The following is a 17,559-nucleotide window of genomic DNA, read 5'->3' on the forward strand; positions in this document are numbered from 1 at the left end:
AAAAGATTTTGGTAATTTTTTTAACAAATAGATTCCTTACTGGGCATATTAATACAGAGCTTTGAGTAATTAATTTAATTTACAATGCAGAACTGTATTTCCTATACCCGTCAGAAGTAGTGCAAGGGCTTGTGAGTGTAAGGAGTAATGGAGGAGCTAAGGGAGAGGGAAGGAGCCTGGAGGGTTGTTGAGTGTGGGTGGAAGAAGTATGGAACAGGTTTTTTTGGGGGGAGGGCCAGGATTGTTGGGGAGCCTCCCCCATGCAGACCCTGGCTGATCCCAAGCCTCTTCCATTCACTCAGGCATAGGATGACCAGATGTCCTGTTTTTAAAGGGTCCCGTATTTAAGCCCTCCTGTAGATGTCCCAACTTTTTCTTAAAAATGGGCAAATTGTCCCATATTTTCTGTCTCTCTCCCCCTTGTTCCCCCCCTCAATACTGGCAGGTCCTACTTCTGGCTGGATCCCTGCTCGCCAGCCACCCACCCACCAGCAGTGAATGGGGGTCCAGTGGCCGCCGATAAGTGTGGGTGTAGAAGGCTGGTGACAGAGTGAAGATGCAGCGCGCAGGGCCGGCCGCTCTCCCTGCTGGTCCATCAGCGCAGCCCCCACTGTGTGCCGGCTCTAGAGCAGTAGGGCTCCATCCCCTGTCCCTTTTCTGGCCGGTGCTGGCTGCGTGCTGCAAGCTGCAGAGGCTGGTGTGTGCGGGAAGGCACCAGGCAGCAGAGGGTTACGTGTCGCCTCTGCTGCCCACGCATTGTCCTTACATGAATAATGTAGGTTATTTGCTGTGTTCAGAATTCGATAGCTGTTTTTTCCTGCAAGTGCCTTTTACTTTCAAATAGATGTAGTGTGTTTCAGCCACTTTTTATTTTCTTCCTTTCCCATTTATAATTTCCATAACTCTTCCCTAATTCTCTGTAAACTAGAGCTGGATGGAGAGAGGCATTCTATTTCATGGGGGATTTTGATAGTATGAAAATTTTTGTTTCTTTTCGATTTGGAACTAAAAAAAAAAGTTCAGAATTTTCCACAAAAGGGGATGGAGCCCAGGCCCTGCGGGGCAGTCGCCGTGGAGAGCTGCCATACACACTGGAAACCCTGGAGTCCCTGACCCCAGAGCTCCCCTGGAGCCATGGACCCTGGAAGCCTAGGCTCCCTAGTAGCCCTCCAGGAACCATGCCTTGTTTCTGGAAAAAAGTTGTCAAAATCAAAGTCTCCAAAATGTTTAGATTTTGACAAATAACCTTGTCCAGTACATTCATGTGTGTGATTAAGTGATTGTAGCTAGACACGTCTATGCCATATGCAAAGCTAAAGATTATCTACTATATTTTCTTCTACCTTTTGGCTTTGGAATATGTGCTTAACCATCTCAGTGTTTGTGTGTAGTTGATTGTAATAGTGGGCATTACTGTATTAAAGAAAGGAAACCCTCTTTTTAAGGGGGGAGGGGGAAGCCTTGCTACGTTTTTTTTTTTTTTTTTTTTTTTAAATCTGGAAAAGTAATAACAAATATCTTAAAGCAATTAAAAAAAATCCCTTCCACTCTGATCTTGGAGAAGAGCAAATATTTGATGTATAAATAATCGCTGTAATATGCAATACCACAAGCCCTGGGACAGGTTCACAACACAAGAGAGATGGAGCCCAGGAAGAGTTGTGTTAGTTAACTGTTTACAAGTAGAATGGAAAGCAATCCATTGTATATGCTTAGAGTATTATGTAATATGAGTTCCAATCCATTGTATGTCTTCCTCTTCTCTCATAATTCCCTAAACAGATTTGTTACACCTCTACATGCCAAAAAGTATTTCTATCTAAGTCACTTTTCCTCCTACTCTGGAAGCATGGAATGTGCAACGCATGGGTCTTTTCAGTCTCGATTCATCGATAGGGAATAAGAGAATAAAAAGAGTATGGCAGAAGGGAGATAGAGAGGAAGAAGACAGACAGGGATGGTGCCCCTACTCCTGATCCCTTGCACTCTGAATGTAAAACTCAGTGGAGTTGATCATTCCATCCTCCTGCTGCCTCCTTCATGCAGTTTCAGCCACTGTTGGCTTGGCTAAACTACTTGACAGCAGTAACTCAATCTGCAATGTCATGGCAACAGGATCTCAGCTCTTGTCACATTTGTCCAGGCTCTGGCACCAGCTTATGCCTGGGACTGGTTTGCCGACTGTATGGAGCCTTGCTGATCGGATCACTTTTCTCTCTCCACCAGCCTGGTGCTAATGCATCCACTAGGGAAAGGCTATTGGGGGACAGAGGCAGGAATCTTGGAAAGTGAAAAAATACACATATTCTATAATGAGTCTTCAGGTTTTCACAGCTTTTATTTCTGGTAGTCCTAGTAAAAGAATTCTCTGTTGCTTGAAGTATGTGTTCTTGTTTTGAGACCCCACCAAGGGCTGGATCCTGTAAAGCCTAGTGCTTGAAGTGTCTATAGTGCTTGCCTCTGAACTCGTGTTCCTAGAGCCCTGTTACCAGACATGGAGAGAGGACTGGTACACCACAACCTCAGTGACATGGTTTTGTTCCATCATTCCTAGTAGAAATCTTTGAGTAGAAACATCCTGAGAAAAAGGGGTGTGTGAGAGTGTGAGTGAATTGTTTTAAGTTTATGGGAAGTTGAAGAAAATGGCTGGAGGAGAGGAGACTTGTTTTATCTGCAGGTTCCTAACAGAATGAAGAGGACAAAGGGAAAAATGCTCTGAACACTTTCTCTGCAATCTAATGCTCCATGCTCTCCTTATAAATCATAAACTTCCCCATCCGTAAAACTGGTGGAATGTGAATTTCTTTTTGTGTGTGACATTTTTATCATTGAGGGATATACTCCTCTACTTCATCTTCTGAATTTTAGATAACTTTGAAACCATATTATGTGTTATGACTGTGTGATCTTGAAGGGCCACAGGGTTTTGTCAAACCCACTGCCTCTGTAACATACTCTGTTTATCTTCTTCTTCAGATACCCAATGAGCAAATGTATCAAATGGAAATGAGACACTATTTCTTTTGAATCCTTTCTCAAAAGTGTAGTTGGGAATCTTCTTTTGTGGCTCAAGTTTGAATTGTGCAGGATTTCACAATGTCAATATTGCTTACAGAAAGCTTTTGGAATGTAAACTATAGTGTCCAATATTGTCTAGTAGCATGTTTTTACTCTTGCTGATCTACCTGAAACTAATGCAGGTGTGGTTTTTTTTGTTTTTTTTTAAACTTTTCATTAAGGCTTCCATCTCAGTTACATGTAATGATTATTTTGTCAGCTTAGCTGAGTTGAGAAATATTTGAACACTATTTTAAAAAAAAGATACTATGTATTTTTGTCTGATAAGCAAATCTACCGGAAATGTTAATCATCCCCTTGAGTGCTGTGCTCATGTGTCGGTATATCAGGCACGGCCGGCCCTACGTGCCCTCTCAGTTCCTTCTTACCACCCTGGTAGTTAGTCGGAGTGCCTTTCCTTGCATAGCAAGGGCTAGCGGTTTCATCTCTACTGACTTCGAGCCTTAGGGCCTTGTAAATAGTTTGTTTATAGTAGTTAGAGTAAAGTAGTTGTTAAGTATAGTTAGAGTCCCAGTGCGGACTTCGCCCCAGGTGGGGCATTCTCCGGTCTCCCGGGTTTAAACCCTGAGCGGACTGTAACAGGCCTGTGCCTGTAAGTGACCCCCATAGCAGCTGCCTCAAGTGCTTGGGGAATCACATGTGAAGAACAAGTGCTGTATTTGTAAAATCTTTCAGCCCAGGACTCAGAGGGAGTGGGATAGTCATTTGAGGGCTCTGATCATGGAGTCTGCCCTTCATCCAGCTTCCGAGCAGTCCCACCAAGACTTGCCAAGTACCTCGGCCTCTGTGTGCAGTATGACTCCAGCATCGGGCTCTGCCCGGCACCACTCCCTGTCACGGGTGTCCAAAAATAAGTCAAGGAAGTACGACACCCCGGCAGCAGGTAAGAAGAGCCATAGGTCATCGGGCAAGAGACCCAATTCGGGCCACCCAGCCACTCCGTAGCCACGTGAACATGCCTCCCTGGTTGTGTAATATACTGGAGTGACTTAATCTTCAGGTGACATTTTTTTCTCCTAAGTGAATTGTATAATTCTATGAGTCTGTACTTTACTCTTGGTACTCATGTCCACCTGAAGCAACAATCTACCATCTCTCTGGTATTTTCTTCTGGGAGCCCTAGAAATCTCTCATCTTCTACCTACACAGCATCCCTCCTCCATGACTAATTGCCATATCTTTGGCCAAGGAGAGCTGCATGTGGTTCACACTGGAGCAAGTCAACATTGCTACTTGAGTCTACCAGGGGAGATGCTGAAAATTTATTGCTTCCATAGCATTGCTATTCCTGGAATAAAAACATCCAACTCTCTCCTGTCTACTGTTACACTGTGCTTCTGGTAGGTTGTAAGATTTTAGTATTATTTATTTTCTAGAAGAATGATCTACTGAAGATAAAGTAATTTCCTTTTGTTAAAGACTTTTTTTTTTTAAACCAAGACTTGGCAGAGTTACTTTGTAGCAAACAAGAACATAAATATCTGAAATGAACTAATGAAAAATTGAAATACCTTGTGTCCTATGAAGCATTTTGTTTCCCATGCACATGTAATGTGTTGTACTGAAGGTTTTCTGTTTTCCTTCTGGTTACAGCTTTCTTCAAGAGCAGTTTAACATAATTTTAAAAAGTCTTAGTGTGTTGGCACTGAATTATTATTTGGCCCAAATTCTTATCCCAGATTAAGTGTTTTGAACCTTGACTGCTGTTGGCCATGAATCTTGGTGTCCCCACTTTGGTGTTAGCACTAAAAGTTATAGTTAAAAACAAAACTGTACATAAGAGATATAATAATTCTAGTGCTCAGGAATCTTCTTGGGCAAAACATAGCATCTTGCTATTCGTGTAATTCTCCCAGTAGAAACCATAAGTGTTGGTTTTTCATTTTATAGAATTTTATAGAAGTATGGCGCATCTCACAGATCTTGAATATTGGGGAAGTAAGGTCCCCAGTTGTTCTTGTTATTCAATAAATAAATAAATATACAAACTGTCCACCTGAAATAGCTTATAATTGAAGCACACTGATTTTAATAAAGATTTCTTAGAAAAATTGATTTAACTTTACAATGTGCAATTGACTTTGCCAAATGAAACTAAAAACAAATTGACCGATTAATTTTAGTTGGTATACAATGATCCTACATTCAGACTTTGTCTCTGCAGCACATATTTTGCAATATTATGGATTCTGCATTTGTGTCATAATTAAATAAGTGAAATTAACACTAAAAGTAAGATAAAGGGCTTTTTATCTAAGCAATGTTTTTTGTCCCTTCCCCCACATATTCCTTGAGAAGTCTGGTGTCATGTGAATGCTTCTTAGAACCAGAAAAACTATTAAAAATAAAATACATCTAGGGATACATTTTTGTTCATGTCTAGTTGTGCCATTAGTACATTTATTTTATGTATTTCCTGTGCCATAAATTGGCTTCATAACTTTTTTTGCAAAAAAACAAATGAATATGATGGTGACCAGCTAGCCATCATAGAATCATACAAATGTAGGGCTGGAAGGGTCCTTGACAAGCCATCTGGTCCACTCCTCTGCGCTGAGGCAAGAACAAGTAAACTTAGATCATCCTTGGCAGGCGTTTGTCTAACGTGTTCTTAAAAACCCCCAGTGATGGGGATTCTACAACCTCCCTAGGAAGCCTAATCCAGACTTATCCCTGGTCTACACTAGGAATTGACATCGGTACAGCTACGTCTCTCAGGGGTGTAGAAAAACCATACCTTTGAGAGGTAGCTACATTGACCTAACCCCTCAGTGTAGATAGTGCTGGATGGATGGAAGAATTCTCCCTTTGACCTAGCTACTGCCTCTTGGAGAGGTGGATTACCTACACTGACAGAGAAGCCTTCCCTGTTGGCATGGGTATTGTCTGCAATGATGTGCTACAGCTGTGCAGCTGCAGTGGTGCAAGTGCTCCGCAGTAGTGTTTTAAGTGTAGGCATATCCTTAACTACTCTTAAAGTAAGAGTTTTTCCTACTATCTAACCTAAATCTCCCTTGCTGTAGATTAAACCCATTGTGTCTTGTCCTACCTTCAGTGGACCTATAAAACAGTTGATAACTGTCCTCTTTATAATGGGTCTTAACATATTTAGAGACTGTCTCAGTCTTTTCTTAAGACTAATCATACCCAGTTTTTAACCTACCTTCATAGGTTAGGTTTTCTAAACCTTTTGTCATGTTTGTTGCTGTCCTCTGAACTCTCCAGTTTGTCTACATCTGGTGCCCACACTGTGGGGCGTGCCCCTGTAAGGGGATGGGGAGGAACATTTGAGGGGGCGTGGTGGGGCCCAGGCTCTGCCTGCAGCTCCATTTTGGCCCTGCCCCCAGCTGCAGCACTGGCCCTGGCCTTGACGCCTGTCTCCCTTCCACAGCCCCAGCTGCAGCTCCAGCTCTGGCTCCTGGCCGTCACTCCTGGCTGTGGCTCCGCTTCCAGGGAAGCACAGACTGGGTAAGGGTGGGACATGACTGAAAAAGTCTGGGGACCACTGCTCTACATCTTTCTTAAAGTCTGGTGATCAAAACTGGAAACAATACTCCAACTGAGGCCTCACTAGTGCCGAGCAGAGCAGCACAATCACCCCCCATGTCTGACATGGGTCAGTCCAGTTAGCACTCCCCAGAACATTAGCCTTTTTTTCACAACAATTTGACATTATTGACTCTTATTCCATTTGTGATCATTATAATCCCTGAATCTTTTCAACAGTACTACCATCTAGCCAGCTATTCCACATTTAAAGCTATGCATCTGAAATTTCATTCCTAACTGAATTCCTTTGCACTTATCTTCATTGGATTTCATCTTGTTGATTTCAGACTAATTCTTCTATTTCATAGAATCATAGAATATCAGGGTTGGAAGAGACCTCAGGAGGTCATCTAGTCCAACCCCCTGCTCAAAGCAGGACCAACACAACTAAATCATCCTAGCCAGGGCTTTGTCAAGCTGGGCCCTAAAAACCTCTAAGGAAGGAGATTCCACCACCTCCCTAGGTAACCTATTCCAGTGCTTCACCACCCTCCTAGTGAAATAGGGTTTCCTAATATCCAACCTAGACCTCCTCCACTGCAACTTGAGACCAGTGCTCCTTGTTCTGTCATCTGCCAGCACTGAGAACTGCCGAGTTCCATCCTCTTTGGAACACCCCTTCAGGTAGTTGAAGGCTGCTATCAAATCCGCCCCCCGCCCCCCCCCCCCGCTCTTCTCTTCTGCAGACTAAACAAGTCCAGTTCCCTCAGCCTCTCCTCGTAAGTCATGTGCCCCAGCCCCCTGATCATTTTCGTTGCCCTCTGCTGGACTCTCTCCAATTTGTCCACATCCTTTTTGTAGTGGGGGGCCCCAAAACTGGACGCAGTACTCCAGATGTGGCCTCACCAGTGCCAAATAGAGGGGAATAATCACTTCCCTTGATCTGCTGGCAATGCTCCAACTAATGCAGCCCAATATGCCGTTAGTCTTCTTGGCAACAAGGCCACACTGCTGACTCATATCCAGCTTCTCATCCACTGTAATCCCTAGGTCCTTTTCTGCAGAACTGCTGCTTAGCCAGTCGGTCCCCAGCCTGTAGCGGTGCATGGGATTCTTCTGTCCTAAATGCAGGACTCTGCACTTGTCCTTGTTGAACCTCATCAGATTTCTTTTGGCCCAACCCTCCAATTTGTCTAGGTCACTCTGGACGCTATCCCTACGCTCCAGCGTATCTACCTCTCCCCCCAGCTTAGTGTCATCTGCGAACTTGCTGAAGGTGCAATTCATCCCATCATCCAGATCATTAATAAAGATATTGAACAAAACCGTCCCCAGGACCGCCCCCTGGGGTACTCTGCTTGATACCAGCTGCCAACTAGATATTGAGCCGTTGATCACTACCCGTTGAGCCCGACAATCTAACCAGCTTTCTATCCACCTTATAGTCCATTCATCCAACCTATACTTTTTTAACTTGCTGGCAAGAATACTGTGGGAGACCATATCAAAAGCTTTGCTAAAGTCAAGGTATATCATGTCCACTGCTTTCACCATATCCACAGAGCCAGTTATCTCCTCATAGAAGGCAATCTGTTGGTCAGGCATGACTTGCCCTTGATTTTTCTAGGGACAGGTCAAGATTGTTTGTCAAGATTATTTTGGATTTTGTTTTGAATCCAGGTGACAGCAATATGGGAGGGGTTGCAGTTTTATAAGCATGCTCGCCACTCCATTATCCCAGTTATTAATGAAATATTGAATAGTACCAGATCCAGAACAGATCCCTGTATGACTCCAGGAGATGTATCCTCCCAGTTTGACCAGAAATTGTTGATAACTACTCTTGAATTTATGGTCTTGAAACCAGTTATGCACCCACCACATAATAATTTAATCTAGACTACGTTTCCCTAGTTTGCTTATGAGAATGTAAAAAGCCTTACTAAAATCAAGATATATCACATCTACTACTTTCACCCACCATCCACTAGGTAGGCCAGTAACCCTGTCAAAAGGAAATTAAGTTGATTTGGCATGATTTGTTCTTGACAAATCTATTTTGGCTATTAGTTATCATCATATTATCCTTTAGGTGCTTACAGATTGATTGATTGTTTGTTCCTGTATCTTTTCAGGTATCAAATTTGGGCTGACTTGTCTACAATTCCCTGGGTCATCTTTGTTTCCCTTTTTAAAGATAGGTACTATGTTTGCCCTTCTTCAGTCATCTGGAACCTCACCTGTTCTCCATGAGTTCTCGAAGATGATTGCTAACTTTTCTGAGATTGCTTCAGCTAGTTCCTTAAATAACCTAGAATGAATTGCATGAGGCTCTACAGACTTGAATACATCTAATGTTTCTAAATATTCTTTAACTACTTCTTTCCCTATTATGCCTTGTGTCCCTTCCCCTTTGTCATTAGTATCAATTGTCTTAGGCATCTAATCATTTGTAGTCTATTTAATGAAGACTGAAGCAAATTAGGCATTCAGTACCTCAGGCTTCTTCGTCATCCAGTAATAGCAAAATCCCCCTCCCACAACTTTTTAATCTTTGGTGCACAGGAACTGGTGTATAGCCCATCAGAGTCGGATCTCGGCCGTTTATCTTCCAGGAGCCCAGAATGTCACAGCTGATATGCTCATCAGGCCCTTCTCTGAGGTCTACAAATGGGATTTGAACATTCAAATCCTTCGTGGGATATTCCAGAGGTGTGGACTCCCTGTTGCTGGATGTGGCAAATAGGTCCACCTCTGGAAGTGCTGCCTATTCTGCTCAAGAGGAGGCCTCTCTTTGGGAAATGCCTTTCTCTTTCCTTGGACAAAGGGCCTGTTCTACTAATTTCTTCCAACACCACTAACTATAAGAGTGATGAATAAGAACCCTGACCTCGTCCTGCCTGATATCCTCTTAGTATTTACCTGGCCAAGGCAAGCTTGGTATCTTTACCTGCTTCATTGGTGTGTCCAACCAGTGCTCAAGTTTCTGACTGCCTCCCATCTCCTCTCCCAGGATGTAGGTAATGTCCTTCACCCCAACCTAGGGCTCCTTTGTTTCCAAGCATGGCTCATAGATGGTTCATGGGATTAGTCTTCACCTGCTTTACAGGAATACAAGTATTACTAAACAGTAGAAGGAAGCAAACTCAAATTATTTACCTTCAGAAATAGAAAAAGTTTAATCACTTTTGTCACCATCACCGCCTCATGCCTGAATCTTTTCCATTCTCAGCCATCTTGGATTATCTGCTGGATTTTTAAATCAGGTTTATCAATTAGCTCTGTTAAGGTTCATCTTGTTGCAATATCAGCATTTCATTCCCCACTAGAGGGGTTTTCTATGTTTGCTCCTCCTATGTCCTTGAGATTTATTAAGGGTCTGAATAATCTTTACCACGGTTAAGGGTCCTATTCGACTCTTGATGGCAGCCTGTCTTTTTATGGGACCTCCATTTGAACCTATGGTGACCTGCTCCTTACTTCACTTACCTATGTAGATGGCCTTTCTAGTAGCTATCACCTCAGTCTGCAGGGTTGGAGAAATTGGAGCATTGATGGTAGACTCCTCCCTCCCTCCCTTCCCCCCGCAATTCCAGAGTCTGAGATATGCGGAGCTGCTATATGGGCTTCAGTACATACCTTTTCTAAACATTATACTTTGGTCCATGCCATTAGTTCTGGTGCTATACTGGGTTCTGCTGTACTGTCTTCAGCCATGGACTTGATTCTGAAGCTGCCTCTTTTCTGGGAGGATATTTCTCGGGAGTCGCCTGAAGTGGAGTACCCAAAGGGACACTACTTGAAGAAGAAAAGGTTGCTCACCTTGTGCAGTAACTGGTACTTTGAGATGTGTCCCTATGGGTGCTCCACTACCTGCCCTCCTTCCTCTTTGCTTCTGATTGTTCTTGTTGCACATACAGATAGAAAAGGAACTGAGGGTGGTTCGCCAGCCCAGCCCTATATACCTTCAGAGCACAGCACGAGGATGTATAGAGCGTATGTGTGGGCCAAATGGACACTGCTAATAAAAAATTTCTGATCAAGGACTTGCGGGGCACATGCACACCTGGAGTGGAGCACCTACAGGGACATGCATGTCTAAGAACCACAAAAACAACAAGGAGTCCGGTGTCAAATAAATAACAGATATATTCGGGCATAAGCTTTCGTGGGTAAAAAACCCACTTCTTCAGATGCATGGAGTGAAAATTACAGATGCAGGCATTATTATACTAACACATGAAGAGAATGTGTCAGTATAATAATGATAAAGATTTTCTTCCTATAGGACCGTACCTACCAATTCTGAGTTTCCTTAAGTCAACTTATTTGATGTCCATTGTCCTTATTCTGCTGCTCTCACTCCTTCCTTTCCTTAGAATCATGAAATCTGTCATTTTTATGATCACTTTCACCCCAACTGCCTTCCACCTTCAGATTTGTTAGCAATTCCTTCCTGTTAGTCAGAATCAAGTCTAAAATCACTTTTCCTTGGTTACTTCCTCCACCTTTTGAAACAAGAAATTGTCTCCAATACATTTTAAGAATGTATTGGAGATTTTTGGGGGGGTTCCATATTGTTTTTCCAAAAGGTGTCCGGCTAGTTCAAGTCTCCCATTACTACCAGGTCTTGTATTTTTAGATATTTCTAGATATTTTGTTCTAGAAATGCCTGATCCTTGACCACTACCTCCTGATTTGGTGGTTTGTAGCAGACCCCTCCCATCATGCTGTCCCTATCTCTTCTGCCATGCCCCCCCCCCCAAATCATCAACACCTTTTATCTTTACCCAGTGACTTTCAGCTAGTTTGCCTCTCACCTCTTTTTAGACCTCAGAACAATAGTATATATTGATGTTTAATGCAATACTTGCTTCCTTTTTTCCCTATCTATCCCCTTCCTGAATAACCCTGCTACACCAGTAATCCAGGCATGTGAATTGTTCCACCAAGTCTCTGTGATGCCAATTAAGTCTTAATTTGGTTTGTGTATTAGGACTTCCAGTTTTTACTGTTTATTCTGCATACTCCTTGCATTTATGTATGCACTGCTAAGATGTTAAGTAAATTCCTCCACTCATTGCCCTCTTGTTGCTCCAATGACCCTGTTACTTACATGTGCGTGCACACACGGCTCCAACTTCTAGCTCTTAGTCATCTTTTTTATATCTTTGGTCAACTGCCAGAGGGATGGATGAGCCTCCTCAATCTTTCCATAATGTCACTGATGTGGGCTCCAAGCAGGCAGCACACCTCTCAGGACTTCAGTCAGGTCGGTAGATGGATGCCTCTGTCCCCCCTAGAAGGGATTCCCTGACACTAGCATCCTACGTCCCCTTCTCTTATGTGTGGTGAGTGTGAGCCCCTATCATCCTTGAGGGTAGGTGGCTTCTCTTTCTCAGGGCTGCTCCTTATTGCCTGTTGCCCATACTGCATGCTGGTTCTGGACCTTGAAGGATGGGTCTCTGATGATGCAGAAAGTGTTGATATGAAAAGGTAATGATAAGCTATTTTTTTAAATTGTGGGGATTAAAGTTCTCTTCAATAGAACAGATCCTGCCCACGCTATGCTGGATTCCCTACCATTCTCTACCGACGTGTCTTCATCCTGACCTGGAGGAATAGCCTGTAATGGTAAGAGTATAGTTCACTATCCATACCCATTAAGTGCTTGTCTCTAACACAGCCAACTCCAGCTATTTGTGGTGGAGTGTCTTATGATGTAGACTGTTATCCACTGGAAGCTGGACTGAAACACCAAACTCATTTCACATAAGCTATTGAACAGCTATGGGATGGAAATGCATTTTTTTGTTGTGCTGGGCTGAATTTCAACTGGTGACTTGGAGATGAAAGGCTCCATATGCCACTACTACTACTGAGCAATCCCGCCCATTAGCGGCATGCCTTTAACTGTCCTGATAATATTCCCATGTAAAACTTTAACAACCGGAAGTCAGGTATGACAAAACCAATTCTCATTCAAGCAAAAACCCTTAGAAAGGGTATTGTGGGTCGTCTCAGTGTGAAATTTGCTTTGGAAAAAAATGAACTCTTCATTTTGAATGTCCGTGAACATTAGAAAGCATGAAAGAGCAGAGTTAATCACCCAAATGATCACTGCTTCCAGAACTGTAGCATTACATTATCAGGAAAGGGAATAAACTTTATTCTGTCTATGGACTCCTATGTAGAATCTGGTAAGCTGTTATATCAGTAGTGTGGCTCTGAATTTTCACGTGAATGTATATTTAACAATGTAACTTCACATAAATATATTTCTTTATCTAATGAGTTGTTTTTCACTCATTTCTAAAAGGCCATATAGTGAAAACTAGCCTCTATTTTGAAAAGCATCTCTTGAGGAGATTTTAAAGCCTTATCTACACATGAAGGCTATTCTGGAATAGCTTTGAGTGGAGTAACCATTTCTGAATAAAATCACATTTATAGTGAAATAGAGTTTCCACTCTAGAATAGCTGTGCTGGCCAATTTCCCTGTGTAAATAAGTCACAGAAGGGACCATATTAACAACTTTCTAGGAGGCAGAGGGGCGCTTATAAATGCACATATTCTAAAATAAGCTCACATAATCATAATGTTGGTTTGTATATGCAGTTTTGAGAGGCAAAAAGAAATTGCTTCATTAAGTTTGTCAGCAATAAAAATCTGCTGCTGATCAGCTTTGTCCTTGTCCTGCAGTCACAAGGACGGGGCTGAAGGCTACGTTTTTTAGGACTCTGTGGGCTACAACTGGCCTTGGAGCCACACATTGAGCAATCGTTACTTAAACCTACAGAGCAATTACCTATAATATGCTTGAAGACAAGACCTTCCAATCTTGTAAAATTATTCTCCGTTGCTACTAGTGTCACTCTTAAAATACAATTACATCATTGCATCCTTCCAAAAACCAACACAACTGCATTTATCTTATTTGATCGCTGACCCATTTGAGTCCTGTGCTGCATCCTCCTTCACAAGAAGGAACACCTCTGAAAACGCAGCACTCATTATTTTGTGTAAATAGCTGTGGAGGTGTTTTAAAACACAATAGCAATAATAAATGCACTGGTGGGGACATGTGTTGCCCATTTGAGGGGAAAAAAGGTATTGATTGGCTTCTTTGTGTGTGTCGGCTGTCTCTGTGGAAAAGCGCAGGTGACTGGATTTTGTGGTTGTGTAGCTAAAGTTAGTTTAAAGAGAGATTCCCTGTTGGGATTGTTGCAAAGCCAACTGTGAATAAAGCTGCCCTGCTTTAATCTTTTATGTACTGCACTTAAGTTTTATGTGATGGGTTCTCTCTCTCCCTATGCTTCTTTGGTGTATACTTTTCCAGTAGAAGTGCACTACACTGTCATGTATCTGTATTTGGAGAAGAATCACCAACATTATATTCTCAAACCTCTCATTAATTGGGCATCTTGTTATTTTTGTGAATTTATTTAATGAACTGTCTCACTTTCTTTCTGCCTCCCAGATATGCCTAATGTTAGCACCAAAAAAGATAAAATTTGAAAGACTATCAAGTATTATTGATAATTATTATCACCAGGGATCTTGCCTTGGAACGGAAGAAGCTTAAGGTCCTGTTTACACTAAAAATTTCAGTCAATACAAATTACTCTGGTATACAGCTGCTGACATCCGTGTATCACTCAGGCATCTGTGCACATTTGGCTGCTTGCGTCAGCACTGCACCTACTCATCAGCAGGGCCAGCTCTGGGGGGGAGGGGGAGAGGGAGGGAACGGGTGGGAGAGCGAGAGAAGGAGGCGGCCAGGACTACAGCAGGGGCACTGCCACTCGGCCCCTCCCGCTGCGCTGCTGCCTGCCGCGAGGGCTCCGCTCCGGTCTGCGGGTAGGGAAGGAAGAGGACTGCCCTGCAGGGCACTCTGGTTCTCCGCGCCGCCGCCCCCTACAGAGCGGCCGGAGCGGAACAACAACAAAGAAAAGCGGCCATGCCGCCCTAGGATTGGGCAGAATGCTGCCTCGAGCAATCTGCCGCCCCAAGTACCAGCTTGCTCAGCTGGTGCCTGGAGCCGGCCCTGCTCATCAGGAGTGCTTCTGCTGATGCAAAGTATGGTACACCATAGTTAGGTATCCCCGTGTGCCATGCGCCATTGTCCAGTGTGATGCCTTTGGGGAAATTTTCACAGTGTGTTGTGGGGTAGAAATGACTGGTGGGATTGCATCATAATGTAGTTTTTGAGATGATGGGCAGTGTCTGCAGAACTTTCAGATGTGAAAGGTCACCTTCCTGGATCGATGTGCCAAGCTCACCCCAGCCCTCCAATGCATGATACCAGAATGATAGCAGAGAAGCGAGTCGTGATTGCACTCTGGAATCTTGCAAAGCCATATTGTTACTGGTCTGTGGGAAGTCATTTTGGAGTTGGAAAATCCACAGTGGGAGCCATTGCCATGCAAGTGTGTAGGGCTATTAATTATCTCTGCCTATGCAGGACTGAGACTCTCGACAATATGCCAGACACGGTGGATGGATTTGCATCACATCACTGTTTTGGCACCAGCCCACCTCGCCATAGAGTACATCAACAGAAAGGGCTATTATTCTTTGATTATGCAAGTGCTGGTGGATCACTGGGGATGCTTCACTAGTATCGATGTGGGCTGTTGAGGGAAGGTGCATGAAGCTCACATCTTTAAGAAGGAAGGACTGTTCAGAAAACTGCGGGTTCAGACCTTCTTTCCTGACTGGAAATGCCAATTGTGATTCTGGGGGACCCTGCCTACCCCTTACTCCCCTGGCTTGTGAAGCTGTACACTGGCCACCTTCATAGCACCAAGGAAAGATCCAGCTACTGGCTCAACAGGTGCAAAATGAATGTGCTTTTGATAGATTGAATGGACACTGGGGTGGTGGCGTTCACTCACTAGTTTGGATCTCAGTGATATCTCAGTGATTATGCTGCTTGTTGTGTTTTGCATAGTATCTGTGCGGCAAAGGGGGAAAAGCTGCTGCCAGGTTGGAGGGCAGAGGTGGACGGCATTTAAAGTCGGAGATAAGTGGTTGTGGGAGGCTTTGAAAGAACACTTTAACCGTCAGTCATCGTAGTGTTCTGTAGGCTGGGAGCTTTGGGTGTTGCTCGGAATTGAGTAGTGCTTGCTGTACACTTATAAATGCAGGTGTTGTCCTGAAGCCATTAACTATGTGGTGTGTGCCATATGTACATTTACAAGTACTGTTTGCTTTGAGTACCACTGTGCGTTCTACGGTATGTATTGGGAACTAATAAAGATTATTTTATTCTCCAAAAATTGAACTTTATTGAGTGGGGAAAAACAGGGCAGAAAAACAATATGCAAAAAACCACAGGCAATGAAATATAAATTAACAGTGTGGAACTTTAACACTGGAAAGGCAATAAACATTTCTGTCCATTTCAGTGCACGCATGTAGCTATGGCTACAATACACCAGCCGTGGTTCTCGCAAGTTAGTATATGTGAAGCTGTGGTTCCCTAGCATAGAGTGATGGGGTAATTACGTGCCCTGTGATGTCACATGGTATGTTGGAGGGTGTCGGTAGGGAGCAGCGACCATGGAGTTCTTCAAGGGCTGCAAAGGGTGGGAGTCTGGAATTTTTGGACCTTTAGGTCAACCAGCATTTGGGTTTGCAGCTTGAGAGGACCTGAAGGTGGCAATGTAGGAAAATGTCTTTAGCGAGGGGCATGTTAATATCAGGAAGTGGAGTGAAACAGGACACTTAATTATAATAGAGCAGCTTGTATTCTGTGGGATTAATATTTTTAAGTGATCAATATTTATTATTGAATATTCCCTTTTGTCACTTGATATGGAGTTATTGTACCTTTATCAGCTAAAGATTTATCAGTTAAATTGTAATCTTGAAATGAGCCAAGAGTTTTAATGATCTTCTTATATGTATAATGGAATTGCAGTGTTTAGGTTTCAGATTGGATAGATTTGCCATGGCGATGACTTAAGATAACATCAGCTTTCCTCTCCTTCATTATTATAACTTGGTGCAAGCTAACACTACATTAAGCAGCCAGGAAATGCTAAAGTTAAGGTTGACAATGCTGCTATAATTCTGCCCCCTTGCATATCTGCATTAAGGCAATCTTGTATCAAGTGAATCACACTTCTTTCTTGCAATATAATAACCTTTCTACAATCTTGCATATCGAAGCCCATGTGAGTATGACTTTAAAGAGTGTTTACCTTGTGCATTTAACAGCATTTTGTGTAGTCAGGTTCACTTTTTCTTATGTTGTTTGTGTGGATTCACAGTCCTCCATTAGATTGCTAATGGCAGAGAAACACAAATACACATTAAGAAAAATAATTTAACCTTTCACTCAGCAGAGGTGGGGAGAAAACCATTTTAAAACATTAGGAAAATGTGATTGTAAAACCACCAAAATAGTAGAGGGACTCCAGAACAGGTGTAATGATGGTACCTGAAAGTGCTTTTAATTAACTTTTTTTTTTAAATAAACTAGATTTCAAGAGGTCTGTGCTCATTTAAGGGCTTTATATTGACCCAGTTATTTATAACAAAACCTTAGCTGTAATTCAGGTGGAAGGCTTTTCCTGAAATTTCAAGGTATTTTATCAGTTCAGAAGACAATACCAACTGTTTAAAAACTTTTAGAATGTATACTACTGTATTAGCTATTGTGCATTAATTGCTCATTTTAAAGTTGGTCTTCACATGAAAATAATGAAGAAATGCTTTTATAAAAATAAACTACTCCACATGCCTACTAGTCAAAGCTTAGTTGTCATTTTAAATTAACAAGGTAATAAAATGGACCCTTAAAAGAAAATGCATGTAGTACCAAAACTACAACTTTGGATCCCTTTTAATTTCGTTGAGACAGCTAAACCAGCTGAAGAAACTGTGGAGTATCCAGGCTATTTATACTGGCTTCCCAGCTTCTTCCTCCTGACTTATCTTCTTGTGGAGGGACTAGCCCTACAGTCTAGACTTAAACTAGAACT

At 42.7% G+C, this 17,559-nt stretch overlaps 1 protein-coding gene across 4 annotated transcripts in view; it reads left to right on the forward strand.

The window, feature by feature from the left end:
- WWC2 (WW and C2 domain containing 2) overlaps nt 1–17,559 on the forward strand; it is a 156,296-nt gene that overhangs the window by 59,179 nt on the left and 79,558 nt on the right. The gene's annotated exons all lie outside the window — the stretch shown is intronic.

The sequence above is a fragment of the Chrysemys picta genome, chromosome 5 (assembly GCF_011386835.1).
Source record: "Chrysemys picta bellii isolate R12L10 chromosome 5, ASM1138683v2, whole genome shotgun sequence".
NCBI lineage: Eukaryota > Metazoa > Chordata > Testudines > Emydidae > Chrysemys > Chrysemys picta.